At 31.3% G+C, this 11,814-nt stretch overlaps 1 non-coding gene across 1 annotated transcript; it reads left to right on the top strand.

Annotated features, from left to right (window-relative positions):
* Positions 1-607: 607 nt before the first annotated feature.
* LOC112804294 (small nucleolar RNA R71) lies at positions 608-715 on the top strand. The gene has a single exon (XR_003202908.1). It is a non-coding gene; the product is annotated as a small nucleolar RNA R71 (small nucleolar RNA).
* The last annotated feature ends 11,099 nt before the right edge of the window (positions 716-11,814 follow it).

The raw sequence follows: 11,814 nt of genomic DNA, 5'->3' as shown, positions 1-11,814 counted from the left end.
TTTTGATCAACTCAGAGACCATGGTTGCTAAGTCAGAGTTATTCTGCTTAGAACTCTCTGTCTGTTGCTGAGAAGATGATAGAAAAGGCTTGCTATTGCCAAACCTGTTTCTTCCACCATTATTATTGTTGAAACCTTGTTGAGGTCTCTGTTGATCCTTCCATGAGAGATTTGGATGATTTCTCCATGAAGGATTATAGGTGTTTCCATAGGGTTCTCCCATGTAATTCACCTCTTCTATTGAAGGGTTCTCAGGATCATAAGCTTCTTCTTCAGATGAAGCTTCCTTAGTACTGCTTGGTGCATTTTGCATTCCAGACAGACTTTGAGAAATCATATTGACTTGCTGAGTCAATATTTTGTTCTGAGCTAATATGGCATTCAGAGTGTCAATCTCAAGAACTCCTTTCTTCTGACTAGTCCCATTGTTCACAGGATTCCTTTCAGAAGTGTACATGAATTGGTTATTTGCAACCATTTCAATCAGCTCTTGAGCTTCTGTAGGCGTCTTCTTCAGATGAAGAGATCCTCCAGCAGAGCTATCCAAAGACATCTTGGATAGTTCAGACAGACCATCATAGAAAATACCTATGATGCTCCATTCAGAAAGCATATCAGAGGGACACTTTCTGATTAATTGTTTGTATCTTTCCCAAGCTTCATAGAGGGATTCTCCTTCCTTCTGTCTGAAGGTTTGGACTTCCACTCTAAGCTTACTCAATTTTTGAGGTGGAAAGAACTTTGCCAAGAAGGCATTGACTAGCTTTTCCCAAGAGTTCAGGCTTTCTTTAGGTTGTGAATCCAACCATGTTCTAGCTCTGTCTCTTACAGCAAAAGGGAATAGCATAAGTCTGTAGACCTCAGGGTCAACCCCATTAGTCTTGACAGTGTCACAGATTTGCAAGAACTCAGCTAAAAACTGATGAGGATCTTCCAATGGAAGTCCATGGAACTTGCAATTCTGTTGCATTAGAGAAACTAATTGAGGCTTAAGCTCAAAGTTGTTTGCTCCAATTGCAGGGATAGAGATGCTTCTCCCATAGAAGTCGGGAGTAGGTGCAGTAAAGTCACCCAGCACCTTCCTTGCATTGTTGGCATTGTTGTTGTTTTCGGCTGCCATGTGTTCTTCTTCTTTGAAGATTTCTGTTAGGTCCTCTACAGAGAGTTGTGCCTTGGCTTCTCTTAGCTTTCGCTTCAAGGTCCTTTTAGGTTCAGGATCAGCCTCAACAAGAATGCTTTTGTCCTTGCTCCTGCTCATAAGAAAGAGAAGAGAACAAGAAAATGTGGAATCCTCTATGTCACAGTATAGAGATTCCTTGAGGTGTCAGAGGAAAAGAAAAATAGAAGGCAGAAGTAGAAAATTCAAACTTATCAAAGAAGATGGAGTTCGAATTTTGCATTAAGGAGTAGTATTAGTCCATAAATAGAAGGATGTGAGAAGAGGGGAAGTAATTTTCGAAAATCAAGTAAAAGATTTTGAAAACATTTTGAAAAACACTAATTGATTTTCGAAAATAAAAGTGGGAAAGAAATCAAGTGATTTTTGAAAAAGAATTTGAAATTAGAAATAAAAAAGATTTGATTGAAAGCTATTTTGAAAAAGATGTGGTTTAGAAGATATGATTGGTTTTAAAAAGATGTGATTGAGAAGATATGATTTGAAAAACATTTTAAAAAAAGTTGATTTTGAAAATTAATGACTTGGCTATCAAGAAAAGATATGATTCAAATATTAAACCTTTCTCAACAGAAAAGGCAACATACTTGAAATGTTGAATCAAATCATTAATTGATAGCAAGTATTTTTGAAAATAGAAAGAAATTGATTTTGAAAAAGATTTGATTGAAAAGATTGATTTGAAAAAGATTTGATTTTGAAAAGATTTTGAAAACTTGAAAAAAATTTGCATTGAAAACAAAATCTTCCCCCTTGTGCCATCCTGGCGTTAAACGCCCAGAATGGTGCACATTCTGGCATTTAACACCCAAAACTATACCCTTTTGGGCGTTAAACGCCCAACCAGGTACCCTGGCTGGCGTTTAAACGCCAGTCTGTCCTTCTTCACTGGGCGTTTTGAACGCCCAGCTTTTTCTGTGTAATTTCTCTGCTGTATGTTCTGAATCTTCAATTCTCTGCATTATTGACTTGAGAAGACACAAATTAAAAATATTTTTGGATTTTTAATAATAAGGAAAAATCAAAATGCAACAAGAATCAAATAACAATGCATGCAAGACACCAAACTTAGCAGTTTGTATACTACTGACACTAATGAGAATGCATATGAGACACACAAACACTCAAGTCAAGAGAATTCAAAGATTAGAGTAAGAAATAATCAAGAATTATTTGAAGATCCTTAAGACACATGAATGAATGCATGCAATTGACACCAAACTTAACATGAGACATTAGACTCAAACAAGAAATTTTTGGGTTTTATGATTTTGTAATTTTTTTGTGCTTTTTCGAAAATCTAGTGGAAAAGGTATCAAAATTCTTAATGAGAATTCCAGGAATCAGTGCAATGCTAGTCTAAGACTCCGGTCCAGGAATTAGACATGGCTTCACAGCCAGCCAAGCTTTCAAGGAAAGCTTCGGTCCAAAACACTAGACATGGCCAATGGCCAGCCAAGCCTTAGCAGATCACTGCTCCAAAAGCAAGATTGATAGAAATCAACAAGCTCTTGTGATGATAAGTCGAAACCTCGGTCCAATGGAATTAGACATGGCTTCACAGCCAGCCAGATTTCAACAAATCATCATGAAACTCTAGAATTCATCTTTAAGAACTCCGAAAAAAAAAAATACCTAATCTAAGCAACAAGATGAACCGTCAGTTGTCCATACTCGAACAATCCCCGGCAACGGCGCCAAAAACTTGGTAGCGCGAAGTTGTGATCAATACTTTTCATAAATCAAATAATCCCCGGTAATGAATCAAAAAACTTGGTGTTCAATACCATGGCATAAACACAACTTCGCACAACTAACCAGCAAGTGTACTGGGTCGTCCAAGTAATAAATCTTACGCGAGTAAGGGTCGATCCCACAGAGATTGTTGGTATGAAGCAAGCTATGGTCACCTTGTAAATCTTAGTCAGGCAAACTCAAATGGGTATAGTGATAAACGCATAAAACATAAAGATAAAGATAGAGATACTTATGTAATTCATTGGTAGGAATTTCAGATAAGCGTATGAAGATGCCTTCCCTTCCGTCTCTCTGCTTTCCTACTGTCTTCATCCAATCCTTCTTCCTCCTTTCCATGGCAAGCTTATGCAAGGGTTTCACCGTTGTCAGTGGCTACCTCCCATCCTCTCAGTGGAAATGTTCAACGCACCCTGTCACGGCACGGCTATCCATCTGTCGGTTCTCGATCAGGCCGGAATAGAATCCAGTGATTCTTTTGTGTCTGTCACTAACGCCCCGCCCTCAGGAGTTTGAAGCACGTCACAGTCATGCAATCATTGAATCCTACTCAGAATACCATAGACAAGGTTAGACCTTCCGGATTCTCTTGAATGCCGCCATCAGTTCTAGCCTATACCACGAAGACTCTGATCTCACGGAATGGCTGGCTCGTTTGTCAGGTGAGCACTCAGTTGTCAGGCGAGCACTCGGTTGTCAGGCGATCAACCATGCATCGTGTATCAGGAATCCAAGAGATATTCACCCAATCGAAGGTAGAACGGAGGTGGTTGTCAGTTACACGTTCATAGGTGAGAATGATGATGAGTGTCACGGATCATCACATTCATCAAGTTGAAGAACAAGTGATATCTTAGAACAAGAACAAGCGGAATTGAATAGAAGAACAATAGTAATTGCATTAATACTCGAGGTACAGCAGAGCTCCACACCTTAATCTATGGTGTGTAGAAACTCCACCGTTGAAAATACATAAGAACAAGGTCTAGGCATGGCCGAATGGCCAGCCTCCCAATGATCTAAGATAGCATCAAAACAAAGATAACTACCCAGATATCTCAATACAATAGTAAAAGGTCCTACTTATAGAAAACTAGTAGCCTAAGGTTTACAGAGATGAGTAAATGACATAAAAATCCACTTCCGGGCCCACTTGGTGTGTGCTTGGGCTGAGCAATGAAGCATTTTCGTGTAGAGACTCCTTCTGGAGTTAAACGCCAGCTTTAGTGCCAGTTTGGGCGTTTAACTCCCATTTTGGTGCCAGTTCCGGCGTTTAACGCTGGAATTCCTGAGGGTGACTTTGAACGCCGGTTTGGGCCATCAAATCTTGGGCAAAGTATGGACTGTCATATATTTTTGGAAAGCCCAGGATGTCTACTTTCTAACGCCGTTGAGAGCGCGCCAATTGAGCTTCTGTAGCTCCAGAAAATCCGCTTTGAGTGCAGGGAGGTCAGAATCCAACAGCATCTGCAGTCCTTTTTAGTCTCTGAATCAGATTTTTGCTCAGGTCCCTCAATTTCAGCCAGAAAATACCTGAAATCACAGAAAAACACACAAACTCATAGTAAAGTCTAGAAAAGTGAATTTTAACTAAAAACTAATAAAAATATACTAAAAACTAACTAGATCATACTAAAAACATACTAAAAACAATGCCAAAAAGCGTACAAATTATCCGCTCATCAACTCTCACCTACTCGACTAAAAGCGGTTATGAATGGCTATTGAAGAAGAAATTTGGCTGGAATGATAATGAAAATTGGCTTTGACTTTGGTGCTTGAGAATACCGGAGAAGATAAAGTGTCTGTTCTGGCTTTGTCTCAACAACGGAGTTCCCACAGCTAGTTACCGGTTTCAAAGAGATCTTACTACTTCTGATTTTTGTCAGAGATGTTATCTTGCTCTAGAGGATATTAACCACTGCTTTAGGACTTGCCAAAAAACTCGTTAGATTTGGTTTAGCTGAAATTTGGGAATGACCGCTGAGGACTCTAGTTTGGATTTTGTGTCTTGCATTCATTCTAACCTCAACAAAAATGAGTTTCTCTTTGCAGCGGCCTTTTGGTGGATTTGGAGGGATAGGAACAATGACATCTTCCATCAAGATGATCCATGGAGTAAGGAGAAAATTGTTCACTTAGTTCAACATGCTGCTTGAGATTTCTCTAAGGTTGTTACCAACCAAAAACATATTATTCCTTCCTCTTTGCATTATAACTGGGAACCACCTCCAATGAATGTATGTAAAGTGAACTGCGATGCAAGCATTTTTGAAAATGAGCAATTAGTTGGCTTTGGATGTATTATTAGAGATAGCATAGAAATTTGGATGAAAGGTTGTTCTGCCAGTATACCTCTTTCTAGTGTTCTCTGTTGTGAGCTTCATGCTATTTGGAGATGGCTTGTTATGACTTGGGATTGCGAGTGCAAAGAGGTCATATGTGAAACTGATAATCTTGATGCGTTTCTTCTTGTTTCGCAAGGCACAACCAGCATGATTATGAATATCTCTGATTTACTTCACAAAATCAAAGAGATGCTTCAACGCAATTGGACAGCTACTTTAGTGCTCATCCAGCGCACAACAAACAGAGCGGCTGAAAGGGTTATGTTTTAATGGGTAAGACTGCTGCTTTAAACAAGCAGGTGAACTTAGAGTGGTTACTGCCCCCCTAATAATTTAGACATTATTATTAGAGAAAAGTATTACTCTTTCTCTTAGGTCCTTTTTCTTTGTGTTATGTTCGGTCACAAAAAAAACTGCTTTTCAAATGGTAGAACCAAGGGGCCAGCGTGCGACATGTACCCCTTTCAATTAAAAAATTACATATATATATATATATATATATATGTATATATATATGGTAAAAAACCTTAATAAGCCAAGTCAACAATCATCTAACGTAAATACGCCAAAGCGAAAATCGTTTCAGCAATAAGCCAAATCATATTTTTATATAATTCGAACCATGCTAGTTCGAATTCCATTTCTACATAATTCGAACCAGCTTGGTTCGAATTATACACAAACACATGCATACACGTAATTCGAACCAGCTTGGTTCGAATTACACACAAACACACGCACACACTAATTCGAACCAGCTTGGTTCGAATTACACACAGTAATTCATGGTATAATTTGAATTATGCTGTTAAAAAATTAATAATTTATTTAAAAAAATTTATTAAAAAAATTAATAATTTAAAAATTAAAAATATATATATTTTTATTTCATACGTTAAAAAAAGCTAACAAAATATTTAATTACGAGACTTCTTTAAAATATTAATGAGCTATCAATTCGAATTCCATACAATACTTTTCTGTTCATTTTTAATAGTTCATGAATATTTTTTAATAAATTTTTTTAAATTATAGTACAAAAAATATTTTATCCTATGCAAAACAATTTAAAAAAAATTGCTTAAAAAATGTTAGGAGTACTATAAAAATTTGTAATGTTATAATAACTTAGGTAAATACATGCATGTACTCAAATTTTAAATAAAATACTCTACATAGTCAATAATAATTTAGAAATGAAAGAAAATATTTTATTCCATACAAAATAATTAAAAAATATATTTTATTCTATACAAAATAATTTTAAAAAATGGCTTAAAAGATGTTATGAGTACTATAAAAGTTTGTAATATTCTAGTGATTTAGGTAAATACATGATAAAAATATTTTTTCTTTAATTTCTAAAATATTTTTTATTAAAAAATATTCATGAACTATTAAAAATGGACAGAAAAGTATTGTATGGAATTCGAATTGATAGCTCATTAATATTTTAAAGAAGTCTCGTAATTAAATATTTTGTTAGCTTTTTTTAACGTATGAAAAAAAAAATATATTTTTTAATTTTTAAATTATTAATTTTTAATAAATTTTTTAAATAAATTATTAATTTTTTAACAGCATAATCGAATTATACCATGAATTACTGTGTGTAATTCGAACCAAGTTGGTTCGAATTAATGTGTGCGTGTGTTTGTGTGTAATTCGAACCAAGCTGGTTCGAATTACGTGTATGCATGTGTTTGTGTATAATTCGAACAAAGCTGGTTCGAATTATGTAGAAATGGAATTCGAACCAGCATAGTTCGAATTATATAAAAATATGATTTGGCTTATTGCTGAAACGATTTTCGCTTTAGCGTATTTACGTTACATGATTCTTGACTTGGCTTATTAAGGTTTTTTACCCTATATATATATATATATATATATATATATATATATATATATATATATATATATATATATATATATATTAAATTATTTATTATTTATTTTAGATTTTTTAATTTATTAAACATATTTTTAGTATGAATTTTTATAATAATTTATAGATTATACTAATTACTTGATGAGTGATTGAATAATAATTACATAGAATATATTATTTTATTTTTATTAATTTTAAAAATAAAATGAAGTATTCCTTTTCATTTTATATACACAAAAATCTTGTTAAATTAGAATTAATTTAAAAAATATGTTTTATTAAAAATTATTGAAAATATAATTTTAATTTATATCTTTAATGTGTTAAATATATAAAAAATTTTAAAAATTTTTATTATATACTTTAAAAAACTACTTTTAGAATAAATTCATTATAATAAAATGTTAAAACTAAAAATATTATAAATTTAACATTAATCATAAGAACTTGGCTCCCTAATGTTAAAATTTTAGTTCGCCACTATCTTTAACCATGCAGTTCGTCCAGTGATTTAGCAAACTATGTGTCACAGTCCAATTTGATATAATTTTATATGATTTAAATCGTATTGGTATGTTTTTATTTTTTAATTAATTTAATTTTATTAAAATAATTTAAAACTTTCAAAAAAATAGATACAAATTAAATTAAATGATTTAATTTAATTTGATAAAAATTAACATACTCATATTATTATTCTCCTATAATTTGCGGTGTTTATTGGGTTTTGGAAACAATTAACAGTTTGAAATCATTAATTTTAAATTAAAAAATAAGCTTACTAGTATTTTTTAAATAAAATAGTTAAAATATTATTTTAAAATTTTTAACTTAAATAATTTTACTCGTATTATTTCAAATAAATGCACTGTATTAATTTTAAAACTTTTAAATTAAAACTTTTTATTTAAAAATAATTTGAGGATATTTATTTAATTTAAAATTAATGATTTTAAATTGCTAATTTTCTTTAAAACTGAATAAACATAATTTGTCATATGAGTATAATAATACGAGTAAGTTTGTTTTTATTAAACTAAATTATATCGTTAATTTAAATTATATTTATTCAAATTGTTTAAGTTAAAAATTTTGTAATTTTAAAAGATTTGAATAAAATTAAATTAATTAAAAAAATAAAAATATACTAAAATAATTCAAATTATAACAATGATATCAAATTATTATTAATGTAGGAAGATTATTTTTATAATTTTAAAATTTTAAATTATTTTGAATAAAATTAAATTTATTAAGAAATAAAATATATCCGTATAATTCAAATCGTACCAAATTATATTAAATTAGACTATAGTTTGCCTAACCAGTTCGTGAAAATAAAAAGAAAAATCATATTTTGGTAAGTAATGTTTTGTTCATTCTTATACTATCGTTGTTGCAGTTGTAGAAATTACAATCTATAGAGATCTAATAATTGATTAGTTTGTAAAAAAGTCTTTTTTTCATCTTACGTGGTTCAAAAAATAATCAATAATCATTACATTTTTATCGGAAACCATTGGTTAGTGAATAAAATTTTTTATTTTGCAATTAAACATGAAGAGTATAAAAAAATTAAAGATAGAATTTAAAAAATAAGATAGATAAATAATAAAATAATAATTTATAAAATAAAAATAAATTTTAAAATTAAATAATAAATAAAAATTAAATTATAAATAAAATTAAATAAAAATTATTTAATAATTATTAAAAAAATTAAAAAATATATTTTATTATTAAAATCATTTAATAGTCTAAATATTATGGGACCGTCAAACTTTTTGTGTAACAGTCCAGATCACCCGCTAGCACGCGCTTTGGCACACAAGGCCTCACGGTTTTGCCTTTGACGATAAGGATGATAGCCGAAACCCCTACACTCACTCGTCAAAATGCGTTATATTTCAAAAATTCATATCTTTAAAACTACAATTCCAACAATTCTAAATTTTTATAAAATTAAAGTATTAGGACCAGAGTTTCATTTAAGAATGGATTTTTATACTATTATCAAATATTTTTGAGAGTATATTGTTGTAACAATTGCTGATAAAAGGCTAGTGAAAATGTTGAGGACGAGAGTGACTATGATGAGGTTAAAAGTGAATAGAGCACTATCCCAAGGACTTGGTTTATTGAAAGAGTTTTGTCCCGGCAAGGACGATGATTTGATTTTGCTTGTCGTGGTTATTGTGGTTATTGTAAAAGCCCAAACCATCCGCTAGCACGATATTGTTTGCTTTGGCACACAAGGCCTCACGGTTTTGCCTTTGATGATAGGGATGATAGTCGAAACCCCTCACACTCACCAATGTTGAGCACGAGAGTGACTATGATGAGGTTAAAAGTGAATAGAGCACTATCCCAAGGACTTGGTTTATTGAAAGAGTTTTGTCCCGACAAGGACCACCCGCCAGCACGATATTGTTCGCTTTGACACAAAAGGCCTCACGGTTTTGCCTTTGATGATACCCCCCACACTCACTCGTCAAAAACGCGTCATGCTAGGGAGAGGTATCCACACCCTTATAAGGCATGTTTCGTTCCTCTCCTCAATCGATGTGAGACCTTACAATCCACCCCACGATCCGGCCTCCGTCTCTGATACCATCTGTAACAGCTCAGATCACTCGCTAGCACGATATTGTCCGCTTTGGCACACAAGGCCTCACAGTTTTGCCTTTGACGATAGGGATGATAGCCGAAACCCCACACACTCACTCGTCAAAATGCGTCATGCTAGAGAGAGGTATCCACACCCTTATAAGGCATGCTTCGTTTCCCTCCCCAACCGATATGGGACCTTACATTTTGCCAAATAGGAGACTAAGGACTTGTTTGGGCGCCATTTTTAGAAAATATTTTTTTAATGATATTTTTTAAAAAGATCTTTTACAAAAATAAGAATAATTTTATGTTTGGATATTTCATGTAAAAAATTTTTGTTATTTATCAATTATGTTTAGGTAAAATAAGATAAAAGTACTTTTTTTGTTTATTTATTATGTGAAAAATACTTTTTTTTTTAAAAAAATCTTTTAAAAAAGATATAAATTATAATTTCTCAAAAAAAATATTTTTTATTTTTCTAGTATTTTTGTTTTTACTATTAAAAATTTGTCAAACATATTATAAAATAAAAAGAAATCTTTTTTATTAAAAAAAAATATCATATTTTATCGATGGCACCCAAAACAGAGTTGCCAAACACACTAAGAATTGAATTGTTACCCTCAATAAAGTTAAAACGGAGTTGTTTTTACCTAAGTAATTCTTATGAAGCAAAACTGTCGTATGTTGATTTGTCAGTTAAGTTATTTTTAAAGGACTAGTCTTATTGATATAATATTTTAAGAATGAATTTAAAAAAAAAAATCAATCTTTTAAGAATAAATTTAACTATTAATCCTCGTTAAATAGTTATATTATTACAATTAAAAAATGCAACGAGTGCGATCTGAACTTTTGAGAATCAATGAGTATAAGAAACTTGTGTATTTTTCTCTTAGTATCTTGAATTATTTATTTTTATTGCAGAGCTTTGTTTTAAATTGAAGTGTTTTTTCAAAAAAAAAAATTAATTTCAAGTGTTCTAACAAATTTTAGGCTAGGTCAAGATTAATAATAACAAGTTTATAAAATAGCCTATAATAGATTATTGCATGTTAGGTTTATGCCAGTTGGTAACATTATTGATTTAGCTTGTTAAAGATAAAGGCGGGTCTATATCCACCCCTAATTGAGAGATATCATTGAGGAAAAACCAGCAATTATTGTGAAAGAAGAGGGGAAAAAAAGGAGTGTTTACACAAGCACAAAATTATCAATATAAATTAATCCCAATGTGTTAATTGTTGCTTGAGCTCAAATTTAGACGTGTTTAGAACATCTGGCGGTGGTTCTTGATTCTTGATTTTGATAGTTCAAATCTTCAAGATCAAAGGCATTTTTTCACTACTTGTGTAAGTTTTGATTCTCTGATTATTTGGCTAGTTGAATGTACATTTTATGCATTAATTTGTGATGCTTTTGTATCTTGTTTTGAAGATAGTAAAATTATTTATGCAATTTTAGTGAAAAGTAAAAATATTAAAATAATTTTTATAATAAAAATCTTAACACATTTTTTTATTGAATTAATCTTATTAAATCAAAAATATTTTTTCTATTTAACTCAACCATAGTCTTGAAAAATTAAAAGTATGCAAAATAACACTACAGTAATAAAAAAATAAGTTTGTTATACATACAAGTTTTTTTGACATATAAATTTATACATATTGCTTCAAATTCAACAAAAACAACCCTCAATTTAGATTACATGTAAATACGCATTTTTCAACTCTTGAAGAGCACGAAAACCATTATGACAGTCGGTTCTTCTCCCTCAATCAGAACCTATATTTAAGAAGATGAAAATCTCTCAAAATCGTCGAAAGTGAAGAAACTTTTGAAGCTTAATTCGAAAAGAATTATCAGAAAATGAAATAAGAAGATGAAAATGAAGAAGCAATAAAAAATGAGGAGGAGAAATAAGAAGAGTTTTAAATTATGTAGAACTTATCAATACAAAAACACCAAAAAATCTTAAACAATACATACATACATACATATATATATATATATATATATATATATAT

The sequence above is a fragment of the Arachis hypogaea genome, chromosome 5 (genome assembly GCF_003086295.3).
Source record: "Arachis hypogaea cultivar Tifrunner chromosome 5, arahy.Tifrunner.gnm2.J5K5, whole genome shotgun sequence".
Classification (NCBI taxonomy): domain Eukaryota; kingdom Viridiplantae; phylum Streptophyta; class Magnoliopsida; order Fabales; family Fabaceae; genus Arachis; species Arachis hypogaea.
Note: the sequence above shows the minus strand (reverse complement) of the source record. Positions and strands in the feature narration are given on the sequence as shown.